The sequence below is a fragment of the Rutidosis leptorrhynchoides genome, chromosome 5, assembly GCF_046630445.1.
Source record: "Rutidosis leptorrhynchoides isolate AG116_Rl617_1_P2 chromosome 5, CSIRO_AGI_Rlap_v1, whole genome shotgun sequence".
NCBI classification, from domain to species: Eukaryota; Viridiplantae; Streptophyta; class Magnoliopsida; order Asterales; family Asteraceae; genus Rutidosis; species Rutidosis leptorrhynchoides.
Window position 1 is genome coordinate 319,618,858 of NC_092337.1, and position 14,432 is coordinate 319,633,289.

Sequence of the window (14,432 nt, forward strand, 5' to 3'; positions counted from 1 at the left end):
AGACGGCGTCTTGGACCCCTAGACGGCGTCTAGGTTTGAAAGTCAGGACGTCGTCCTGGGTATTGGGACGGCGTCTTGGCTTGTTTCCAGACCCTGGTTGCTGAAACTCCTAAGTGCACGAGTCCAAACATAAACCAACACAAATTACAACCCGCAAACATTCAAGACATGTATTTTATATCACCGGAAAGGTATTTTGACGAGGAACACAACTATGCACTTATCATCAATCAAACTTTCGCATACAACAACCAAAAACCGCAATTAATGTCCCTCATTCAATGCATACAAGTCATAAATGTAATTTAATGATTCGGCATCCAAATTACATGAACGATATGCCGTTTCGAAGGTAATCAAGCATACAACACAACCTAACACTTACAATTAACATTACATGTCATTCAAGTCATCAAAAGTCCATTTTAAGTTCATAAAACCTTAACCTAAATTCACCAAATTTCATAATCAAGTTTAGGAGGTTTCATTAATCAAACTATACATCATAATGAAGCTAGTAACACTAGAAACACAATTAAAACATGAACTCTTAGCATCAAACAACATATGAACACTCAAATTTCAAGATTAAGCATGTCATCTTTCAATATGAACTAGTTACATCAAAATATCAAAAACGAGCATACAAATCACATAAACAAACTAGACTCGAGCCATAGACACTAATTAACAACCTTATAACTTAAAAATCTCAAGAACACAAGAATTAGTGATTTTAGAAAGTTACCCAAAATTGATGAAATCGGTATGGAAACGAAGAGGAGATCACGAGGAGTTCAAATATGCAATTTGTTTTGATCGAATCCTTCTTGAACGAATTTGGATGATGATTGAAGGTGTGAGGGTTTTGAGAGAAAAAGGTGAAGTATTATTTGGGAGGTGATAAAATGAATGGAGAGGAAAGAGTTGACTAGTTGACCTAGTCATCTCTTTCTCCATTTGGCAACTTTAGTCCCTCAACTTAGGAAACGGGTACGGGAATTACCTAGACGAGATAATTCAAACGCGTATTAACGAGATGTGTTATAAACATATAACGGAACTTAAATAGTTAAACGGAAAAGTAAATGGAAAAAGGCGGGATGTTACACATAATTTCCTTAATCCAATACCACTCGAAAAACAATTTCGAAATCACCCGGACCGCACTCCGACGTAATATTTTATGTATACTAATAATATCTTGAAATAATACGGAGTAAATATATAATTATATAAATTTTGATTACTACGTAATATCTATAATGTTTAACAATAATTCTATTATTGATGATTATAGAAGATAGAAACAGAGACTTTGAAATATAAGGGAAGATATAAAGCCCAACGACAAACCAAAAGTTATAAACCATATATATCGATGCATATAGCAATATAAAGACACGGGAGAACTAGAAACACTATAAACCCAAGAGTATAGTAGAAGTAAATAGATTCTTCCGGCGGTAGATGAAAAAGAAGAATGACCGATATGAAAGTTAGAAGTATATCGAGAATCAGAACTGGATGGAGCATATTGATGAATACTTTAAAATATGAGTTGAGGGGGAAAGAATAGAATGTGATGAAACATGACTAGGAACTTAGAAATCAACAGATTTAACTCACACAATGACGGAATAAGTGAATCAAACCCTCTAGTGAATAGGTTAAGCTTTTTGGGATTAATTTAGTCATACCACAACTAAATCAATTGTGATTAGATCAACACTTAGAGCTATTATTCACCACCTGGGTGATTTGGGTTGAGAGAGAATCGGAGGAGCTCACCAGATCTGAGTGTGTGTAACAAATGAGAGGCTTAACATAAAATGAAGAACATAAGACTTTATATACCCCTGCTATTGACTCACCCGCACGATTCATCCATCACACATATGAGTTGGCTTCATCAGCCGTACGGGTGATCACTCACTCGTGTCTTCTCATTTAGGTTGTAATTGTGACTTAGCTCAGCATCAACCGTGCGTATGAGCCTGTCAGCCGTACGAGTGAGGCTTCACTCGGACGTTTGACTAAGTCTAACATAGTCAAACATCCAAATCTCGTTCCTGCAGTTCCTGTAACCACATACAAACACGGATAGGATAATAACAAACGATCTTGGTGGCCTGTAAACTGTTGTACCTGCAATGGACGTGGGTAGATGTCTAGGGACTTGCATAAAATGCATCAACAAAAGGTGTGAGTTGTAAGAAAACGAAGGAGGTGAATTTATAAGAAAATTTCCGACAGAACAATTAAAATGGACGATCGCATTTAAAGCGGATCCTAATTCTCTTTGTTACCGGAGAATCAAATCTTATTACAAAGATTTTCTTCAAATCCCTTGAAATCTGGAAATCGATCATATCTACGTCAAATGATAAGATGAATCTACACTTACTCATTTCACTCTTCTATGTTAGCTTCATTCGTACTCTTCATATAAATGGATTGTTTATCCAAATTATTCGCTGATGATAAAACTCTAATTTTCAGCCTGTATGCATCATGAAAACATACTTATTATCATTCACGACCTTTCCACTCAAATTTCGGGACGAAATTTTTTTAACGGGTAGGTACTGTGACAACCCGGAAATTTCAAATGATTAATTTATCAGATAATATCAAATGATTAATTTATCAGATACATTGTGATATGATTACGGGTCTATGTTATGAGGTCCACTGTGATTTAAGAAATCTATTCTTTTTTACAACATTCGGAAAATGGTAAAGTGATTTATAAGTAAGAACGTGAAGTGTAACTAACTTAGATGTTGGATATCGACAAGTAAGTAACTCGACATTTTTCATTAAGATGATTTCATACGTTTATTTAACCTTTGAACTTTATCCCATGCTTCACCAACAGAATGTAATTTAAAAACTTGAAACCTATTATGAATATATATGATTCTACTTTTCTAAAACGTTTTATGATATAACGATTTCCATTATTTTAACCTTTAAACAAAATGATTCTTAAAAATAAATTTGGTTTTGGAAAACAAAATTATTATATTTATTTGATTTAGTTTCAAACGTACAAAAACGTTTTCAGTTTAAAAAGAACTTTATTATTAAAACGTATATAACTTTTATAAATATCTAGAACCACTTTTGACAAACTCATTACTTAACCAGTATGATAAAGATAACGATATTTATATTTTATTTTATTAAATATATATAAAGATTTAAATTAATATTATATATATTTATACGCGTATTATACGTACATAGTTTTATACTTTTACTATACTTAAACTTTACATTTACTTTATTTTTTTACTTTACTTTGACTTTAATAATTCACTTTAATAATTCATACTTTAATAATTCACTTTAATAATTCATACTTTAATAATTCACTTTAATAATTCATACTTTAATAATTCACTTTAATAATTCAAAAATCTATTATAAATAGAATTCAATAGGTTTCATTATTTCATAGAAACTTGAAAATATTTTTCTCTAAACTCTCTCAATCGATTTACATATATATATTTACTCCGTATTATTTCAAGATATTATTAGTATACATAAAATATTACGTCGGAGTGCGGTCCGGGTGATTTCGAAATTGTTTTTCGAGTGGTATTGGATTAAGGAAATTATGGGTTATAGCTATGGAGGTGATTGGGTATGGTTCATGGGTATGCTCATGAGGTCAATATAGTGCTTATCATCTCCGTTGCGTCTACGTACCTTTCCTGCAATATTGAATCTCAATATTGATACGTGAGTACTCATAATTTAACTTTTACATACTAATAGTGTATCCCTGACTAGTGCTCGAGTATATAGGATTATGCATGTTTGTACTTTTGATATTGCCTTTAGTTAGATTATGTTGAATCCTGAATTAGTTATATATGCGACTGAGATAAGGTATAAGATATGCATGTCGTTGGAAAGCTAGCGAAAAATTTAGAACTTTTTATTTAGATATCGAATGATTTCGATGAACAGATTTGAAGTTATAGTCCATCGAATTTTTGTGTTATTATTAAAAATGATTATTATTATCGTCGTTATTATCGTCGTTCTAGTTTTATCTTATTATTATTATTATTATTATTATTATTATCTTTATCAATAAAAGGATTTATCATTAAAAATTGTTTTTTTATTATTATTATTACTATCGTTATTATCATTAAAGTTATAATTAGTATTATTATTATTATTATCTAATTATTATTATTATTATTATTATTATTATTATTATTATCATTATTAGTATATATATCATTATTTAAAAATGGTTATTGTTATTATTATTATTATTATTATATTATCATTATCGTTAATAATGTCATAGTAATTATCATTATTAGTATTATTGTAATTAAAACTAATATTAGTAACACCTAATTATTTTGATTACTATTATTATCATTATTATGAGCACGATATAAAAGACGATTAAAAGCTATTAAACGAAACGATTAGGAAATAATGAGTAAGAGTATCATGATGAAATTAAAATATTATAAGATATTGATTTAGATAAAATTATCGTTCTTATTATTTTTATCATTACTATTATTATTAAAAGTATCGTTAGTATCAAAACTATCATTTTAACAAAAATTATCATTTTAACAAAAATTATCATTTTAATAGAAATGTCATTGTTACTATAAAATATCATTTTTATTATCATTTTAAATAGAATTATTATTTTAAAGATAATATTAAAAATTATCGTAAATATTAAAGTTATCATAATTAGAATTATCGTTTTATCATAATATCACCTTAGTAATTATAAATATTGATATTTTTATAATAATAATTATTATTACAAAATAATACAACTTTTACTTACTAACATTATAGATATTATTTTATCAAATAAATATGTAATACAAACATATTTTACTACGTGTAATAAATTACTTTAATAATACCTATCATATTATCTTTATGATATTAAATGAACCCTATAAATTTTATTACTTAATATATATAAAAGTATATTTTATTATATAAATTTTAATATAAAATTTTATTTATTAATAAATGAATTATATTATTTACTCTAATAAATCTTTTAAAAATATTTAAAAATATAAAACGACGATATTTAAAATATATTATAATCATGTATAAATTTTGGAAATTATTTTGAGTCAAATTGACTTTTGCTGACTTTTGCATATTAGTCTCGAACATTAGGATTGTGGTACACTATGACCTGACCTAATTGTTAGACAAATATTGACCAACATATAATTATATATAATTAATTTAGGTTCGTGAATCCGAGGCCAACCTTGCACTAGTTCAATGACGTTATATGTATTTTCACTACGAAATACAGTATGGTGAGTTTCATTTGCCTTTTTACCCTTTATATTTTTGGGCTGAGAATACATGCGCAATTTTTATAAATGTTTTACGAAATATACACAAGTAATCGAAACTACATTATATGGTTGAATTATCAAAATCGAATATGCCCCTTTTTATTAAGTCTGGTAATCTAAGAATTAGGGAACAGACACCCTAATTGACGCGAATCCTAAAGATAGATCTATTGGGCCCAACAAGCCCCATCCAAAGTACCGGATGCTTTAGTACTTCGAAATTTATATCATGTCCGAAGGAGGATCCCGGAATGATGGGGATATTCTTATATGCATATTGTGAATGTCGGTTACCAGGTGTTCAATCCATATGAATGATTTTTGTCTCTATGCATGGGACGTATATTTATGAGAACTGGAAATGAAATTCTTGTGGTCTATTAAAATGATGAAAATGAATGATTATGATAAACTAATGAACTCACCAACCTTTTGGTTGACACTTTAAAGCATGTTTATTCTCAGGTATTAAAGAAATCTTCCGCTGTGCATTTGCTCATTTTAAAGATATTAATTGGAGTCTTTCATGGCATATTTTGAAGAACGTTGCATTCAAGTCATTGAGTTCATTAAAGATTATTATTATTAAGTCAATTTATAGTTAAATAGTGGATATTATGAAATGGTATACATGCCTGTCAATTTTCGATGTAAAGAAAGTTTGTCTTTTAAAAACAAATGCAATGTTTGTAAAATGTATCATATAGAGGTCAAATACCTCGCGATGTAATCAACTATTGTGAATCGTTTATAATGTATATGAACGGGTCCTTTCAGTTGGTCTGATACCATTCTGAAATACCCCAGCTTAACATGACCACAATATTGTCCGCTTTGCCCGCATGCGCACGGCTTTTTCTTGGCGACCACACACGATAAGCACTTTCCCAGGAGGTCACCCATCCTGGTAGTGCTCTCGCCCGAGCACGCTTAACCATAACGTACTCGCACTTTTACTCAGCCTGTGATCCCAAAACGCGTTGTGTCATTTAAGCGTGGGTATTACCTTATAATCCCATGATCACTCATGTCCGTGGGCGATGTGGGATTTTCCTAGGGTGTTACATTCACCCCCCTCAGGGACTCATCGTCCTCGATGAGGTTTGCCCCACCACCCCCAACATCACATGAGTGGCTCTGATACCATTCTGAAAGGACCCGTTCATATACATTATAAACGATTCAAATAGTTGATTACATCGCGAGGTATTTGACCTCTATATGATACATTTTACAAACATTGCATTTGTTTTTAAAAGACAAACTTTCTTTACATCGAAAATTGACAGGCATGTATACCATTTCATAATATCCACTATTTAACTATAAATTGACTTAATAATAATAATCTTTAATGAACTCAATGACTTGAATGCAACGTTCTTCAAAATATGCCATGAAAGACTCCAATTAATATCTTTAAAATGAGCAAATGCACAGCGGAAGATTTCTTTAATACCTGAGAATAAACATGCTTTAAAGTGTCAACCAAAAGGTTGGTGAGTTCATTAGTTTATCATAATCATTCATTTTCATCATTTTAATAGACCACAAGAATTTCATTTCCAGTTCTCATAAATATACGTCCCATGCATAGAGACAAAAATCATTCATATGGATTGAACACCTGGTAACCGACATTCACAATATGCATATAAGAATATCCCCATCATTCCGGGATCCTCCTTCGGACATGATATAAATTTCGAAGTACTAAAGCATCCGGTACTTTGGATGGGGCTTGTTGGGCCCAATAGATCTATCTTTAGGATTCGCGTCAATTAGGGTGTCTGTTCCCTAATTCTTAGATTACCAGACTTAATAAAAAGGGGCATATTCGATTTTGATAATTCAACCATATAATGTAGTTTCGATTACTTGTGTATATTTCGTAAAACATTTATAAAAATTGTGCATGTATTCTCAGCCCAAAAATATAAAGGGTAAAAAGGCAAATGAAACTCACCATACTGTATTTCGTAGTGAAAATACATATAACGTCATTGAACTAGTGCAAGGTTGGCCTCGGATTCACGAACCTAAATTAATTATATATAATTATATGTTGGTCAATATTTGTCTAACAATTAGGTCAGGTCATAGTGTACCACAATCCTAATGTTCGAGACTAATATGCAAAAGTCAGCAAAAGTCAATTTGACTCAAAATAATTTCCAAAATTTATACATGATTATAATATATTTTAAATATCGTCGTTTTATATTTTTAAATATTTTTAAAAGATTTATTAGAGTAAATAATATAATTCATTTATTAATAAATAAAATTTTATATTAAAATTTATATAATAAAATATACTTTTATATATATTAAGTAATAAAATTTATAGGGTTCATTTAATATCATAAAGATAATATGATAGGTATTATTAAAGTAATTTATTACACGTAGTAAAATATGTTTGTATTACATATTTATTTGATAAAATAATATCTATAATGTTAGTAAGTAAAAGTTGTATTATTTTGTAATAATAATTATTATTATAAAAATATCAATATTTATAATTACTAAGGTGATATTATGATAAAACGATAATTCTAATTATGATAACTTTAATATTTACGATAATTTTTAATATTATCTTTAAAATAATAATTCTATTTAAAATGATAATAAAAATGATATTTTATAGTAACAATGACATTTCTATTAAAATGATAATTTTTGTTAAAATGATAATTTTTGTTAAAATGATAGTTTTGATACTAACGATACTTTTAATAATAATAGTAATGATAAAAATAATAAGAACGATAATTTTATCTAAATCAATATCTTATAATATTTTAATTTCATCATGATACTCTTACTCATTATTTCCTAATCGTTTCGTTTAATAGCTTTTAATCGTCTTTTATATCGTGCTCATAATAATGATAATAATAGTAATCAAAATAATTAGGTGTTACTAATATTAGTTTTAATTACAATAATACTAATAATGATAATTACTATGACATTATTAACGATAATGATAATATAATAATAATAATAATAATAACAATAACCATTTTTAAATAATGATATATATACTAATAATGATAATAATAATAATAATAATAATAATAATAATAATAATAATAATTAGATAATAATAATAATAATAATAATACTAATTATAACTTTAATGATAATAACGATAGTAATAATAATAATAAAAAAACAATTTTTAATGATAAATCCTTTTATTGATAAAGATAATAATAATAATAATAATAATAATAATAAGATAAAACTAGAACGACGATAATAACGACGATAATAATAATCATTTTTAATAATAACACAAAAATTCGATGGACTATAACTTCAAATCTGTTCATCGAAATCATTCGATATCTAAATAAAAAGTTCTAAATTTTTCGCTAGCTTTCCAACGACATGCATATCTTATACCTTATCTCAGTCGCATATATAACTAATTCAGGATTCAACATAATCTAACTAAAGGCAATATCAAAAGTACAAACATGCATAATCCTATATACTCGAGCACTAGTCAGGGATACACTATTAGTATGTAAAAGTTAAATTATGAGTACTCACGTATCAATATTGAGATTCAATATTGCAGGAAAGGTACGTAGACGCAACGGAGATGATAAGCACTATATTGACCTCATGAGCATACCCATGAACCATACCCAATCACCTCCATAGCTATAACCCATAATTTCCTTAATCCAATACCACTCGAAAAACAATTTCGAAATCACCCGGACCGCACTCCGACGTAATATTTTATGTATACTAATAATATCTTGAAATAATACGGAGTAAATATATATATGTAAATCGATTGAGAGAGTTTAGAGAAAAATATTTTCAAGTTTCTATGAAATAATGAAACCTATTGAATTCTATTTATAATAGATTTTTGAATTATTAAAGTGAATTATTAAAGTATGAATTATTAAAGTGAATTATTAAAGTATGAATTATTAAAGTGAATTATTAAAGTATGAATTATTAAAGTGAATTATTAAAGTCAAAGTAAAGTAAAAAATAAAGTAAATGTAAAGTTTAAGTATAGTAAAAGTATAAAACTATGTACGTATAATACGCGTATAAATATATATAATATTAATTTAAATCTTTATATATATTTAATAAAATAAAATATAAATATCGTTATCTTTATCATACTGGTTAAGTAATGAGTTTGTCAAAAGTGGTTCTAGATATTTATAAAAGTTATATACGTTTTAATAATAAAGTTCTTTTTAAACTGAAAACGTTTTTGTACGTTTGAAACTAAATCAAATAAATATAATAATTTTGTTTTCCAAAACCAAATTTATTTTTAAGAATCATTTTGTTTAAAGGTTAAAATAATGGAAATCGTTATATCATAAAACGTTTTAGAAAAGTAGAATCATATATATTCATAATAGGTTTCAAGTTTTTAAATTACATTCTGTTGGTGAAGCATGGGATAAAGTTCAAAGGTTAAATAAACGTATGAAATCATCTTAATGAAAAATGTCGAGTTACTTACTTGTCGATATCCAACATCTAAGTTAGTTACACTTCACGTTCTTACTTATAAATCACTTTACCATTTTCCGAATGTTGTAAAAAAGAATAGATTCCTTAAATCACAGTGGACCTCATAACATAGACCCGTAATCATATCACAATGTATCTGATAAATTAATCATTTGATATTATCTGATAAATTAATCATTTGAAATTTCCGGGTTGTCACACCGATGACCCTCTACCTCCACCCTATGACCATAACGCCGCCATAGCCGCAAGTCAGGATGCATATAGGCGTTTCTACGAGGAACAACGCCTAAACGAGCAACGGCAGCGACAGCAACAGGAGGAGGGCGAACAAGGAGGACCATTTTGGAGCCCATTTGACTAGTTCTATTGTTTTAAACATTTTTATTTTTATGGTGTGTAATAACGTTATTGTATGGTCTGTTTTAATACTTTTATGTTTCTTATGTTTTATTATATATTAGTAAGAAATTAGTGTGGGGTAATATTGTTTTGTACGATTGAAGTACAACCCCATGTTTTGTGTGCTTTTACATGGTTTTGACAGGTACAGAAGAAAATGCAATTAGACGAAACGAAACATCGAATTACATTGTGATACAAACGTTGGATAAAATCATAGGTAAAACAATTTGAAAATCCAAATCGGTTAACAAAGGAAGTTCCAAATATTCTACACTTTTTGTCCTCTCAAATTTATACATTATTATCTGCTTTTATGTAATGAGGGCATTACATAATCTTAAGTGTGGGGTGGGAATATATAAATTCTCGAGAACTTATAAGTTATTGGTTTTTTATAAGTTATAAGTTATTGGTTTTTATGAAAATTTGAAAATCTTTAAACAAATATAACAAATAAATTTTTAAGGTAACTACGAGCGATTAAAGCATAGGTGTCAAAAAACCGAAATTATCGTCTCAATACATTAAAAACGCATAAGTTTATTTGTTTAAAACCTATAAAAGAAAACCAAGTATAACAAGAATTTACAAAACCTTATGTTGAGAACCATATATCACATGTTTCTATGAAGTTATTGCAGATATCATTGCTTTGGAACGTATAAACCTGAATATTCCACTATTACGAGTAATAGAGGATGAATCAAGTCCATCCCGTAAGGAAGTAAGGTCTTCCAAATTGACACACTTGCTAACTTATGTTAGAAAATGTAGTCCAGAACAGCTGTAGGTTGACGAAAAATCTTGAAAAGTCATCCCTAAAATCGGCTGGAAATCCACCTAACCTCAGCATCAAACAGGGTTTTTGGTGGTCAGACTTATCCTAGCCATGAGAAGGATATGTCTCGTACAATGGGGGGGCACAATGCAAATTAGCTTTTAAGACTAATGAATCTAATCCCCAGATGGATGATCTCCGTAAAGATTAACCGCATCTATGTTTGACCGCGGTCAACATACATATGCCATAACAAATTGAGGTGTGCAAACTCATGGTTCACCGATGATATTTGGACACGATATAATTTTGTTCTAAAACTTATGCTATTTTATGAATTATATTTGTGTAAAACCATTTTTTTTGGACATTCGGCTTCAAGTTCCATGATACTACAATCATGGGGGCGAATAGCTTGCTAATCGCCGACTGAGACTTCGGTTTTCAGTTACCCTCAACTGGAATTTGAGGTTAAAACTGGAAAACGTGTCTAGTGTAAAAACTAGCATGACATTTTATAAAATCATAAAACGTTTTCACAAGGTCCAATTTTCCCTAAGGATCCAAATTTTTAAACCCTAATCACGAGTTTCATGTTTGTTTCTGTTGTCAGAATTTCGTTTCGTGTGGTGTGCGTGTGATCCAATAAATACTGTGTTGTGTAATATATTTCATATAGTGTGTGTTTCATTTCGTGTAGTGTGTGTTGTGTGATCTAATGTTCGATAATAAAGATATATATAATGTTCTAATTCTATTCAAAGATGTAATTGCTTGAGGACAAACAACGTTCAAGTGTGGGGTATTTTGATATTGCTCTAAACATACATATTATTCGACACAATATCAGTTATATTTCATCAGCTTTTATCATTTACAAAGACATTCAACGTATAATATTCAAGAAAAACGACAAAAGTAGACAAGAGCTTGCTATTTGAAGAAACAACGATAAACGATGAGTTTAAATCAAATATATATCGAGAAAACGTTTATCCGAGTTCAAGAATAAAAGTACAAGATAAAAGAAGAAAAGAGTTCAAATGGGAAGTGCCAAATCAGTACACGTCAACACGGGATCAACAAAGAATAAACAAAAAGGAAAAAATGAAGAAAACTGTCAATTGGTCTTACACGAATCGTGTAACACTACACGAAACGTGTAGCCTTTTGGTCATACGCGAATCGTGTATCCATACACGAAACGCGTAATGTTAGGCCGAGTTAATCATGAAACTGAAATGGGGCGGCTGCTTTTGATTTTTTAAAACAATTCTTTTTCTTATAATGAGCTACAGCAAAGAACCAACTTTTCACCTACTACTTCTATTACATGTTAAATACGGAGTACAGAGGAGAATACAAGAGAAGTTTTGACACACAACAATTAATATAGTCAAATATAGTGTCATTTTATTACTCTGTATAATTAGTTTCAAGTATTTAGGATAGTTTCAAATATTAAGGGTGTATTGTTCGTGATTAAGGGTGTTATTGTACGCGTGAAAGGGGTGTTATTATTGTAATTTTCCTACCGTTTGAAGTTAATGAAAGTGAAGATATTTTAGTAAGTTTACTCTGTTAAAATTAGCGTTGTTATTATGTTTGCATATCTATATTTTTATGTTTACCCTAGTGTAATGAATAGCTAAATTTCCCTAGTGTTTGCTTAAATGTAGAGCCCCTAGTGAAATGGATTGTTACCATTTGTAAAAGTTAAAAATGTAACTTTAGTATTTTTAATATTGAGTCTAGTTAAAAGAACCATTTTTATGTAATTAGGTATTTAACCCTTGCCACTTAATTTATTAAATTTAAATAACGAAAGTTGTTTTTATTTACATAAATTAAGCTTCAACATTAAAAATGATCTAGACGAATTTATGGATAAGTTATTAACACCAATTTAGAAATAAACTTCGGTGGTTTGGGTAATATCAATAATTATATGACAGTGAAATTGTAAAAAGGGAAACCGTTACGATTTGGGTATTGGCGAAAGTCAAAACTAGGCTAGGTCTCAATTTAAATACTTAAGGAATAGTAGCTATCTAAAAAGAATCCGATGAAAATTAGATTTTATTTAGTTAGTCTTAACCTTATATTTATTCGAAAGAAAAATATAAAGTTTATTACTAAAACATTTTAAATAGGGCGTAAACTCAAAACAATCCATGGACCTAGGGGTGACACATTTAAGTAAACACTCCCATTTATCCCATTATTATTTCTTGTAAACGTATTATTATCATTATTTACGAATTATTATTTTAAAATATAAAAAGAATACATAAAAGTACTTAAAATTCGCAACAGACTGTTTGTCACATCGTATAAGTCATACGCGAATCGTGTATGGTATACGCGAAACGCGTACGCCTGTAAATCAAACTGCACGACCAGATTCACACAATTCGCGTAGGTTTTGAATTATACGCGATACGCGTATAAATACGCGAAACGCGTACGGTCTACAACGCGGCTACAGTACCAGTAGGGTTAAAATTAGGGTTTTAATTATTTAATTATTTATATTTAGGTTATTACTATATAATTAATATTAGTTATTATAAAATACCTTAATACATGTTTTAACCTTATAATTAGTGTTAATTAAAAGTTTATAACTTATAAATAGTTTGTAATTAGTTAAATTACTATTCTTAATAATTATTAATATAATTAAAACTTGTCATTTAGTTGATTTAAATAAGTTTATATTATAATTACTCAAAACAAAATTCTAAACATATAGTTTTATTAAAAATTACTATTTTACTAATTACCATCTAGTAATATAATTAATGCATCATAATTAGCATAATTTCATTTAGTTCCTTTTTTTAAGTTATTTATTGTAATCTTGTAATTATTTATGAAGTAAATTAGTTAAGTTATTTTCTGTTACTGTTATATTATAAATTCCTAATCCAAAACCCCCTTTAATTAAGTTTGACATCAAAGACTATTAAAAACCATTAAACACTCCATCTCCCTGTGGAACGAATCGGATTTACCGACAAACTAAACTACATGAATAGGACTAGTTGCCTATATATGTGTGAAATCAACCTGAATACAATAAAATACCACATATACAATAAATCAATTCGTGTAACAAAACAACTCAAATCCGTTCATAAATAAAGGTTACGATTCAGCACATCAGTAATCCTCTTCACCCATAACCCCGATAAGTCACCATCTTGTGACACAATGCCCAATACTCACGATGTGGCACCAAAGGCCCACATCGCGTACGAGTAAATAAACCACATACATACATGTATAAATATTCCACTCACCTCGATTACTTGAAGAAGTGCAAC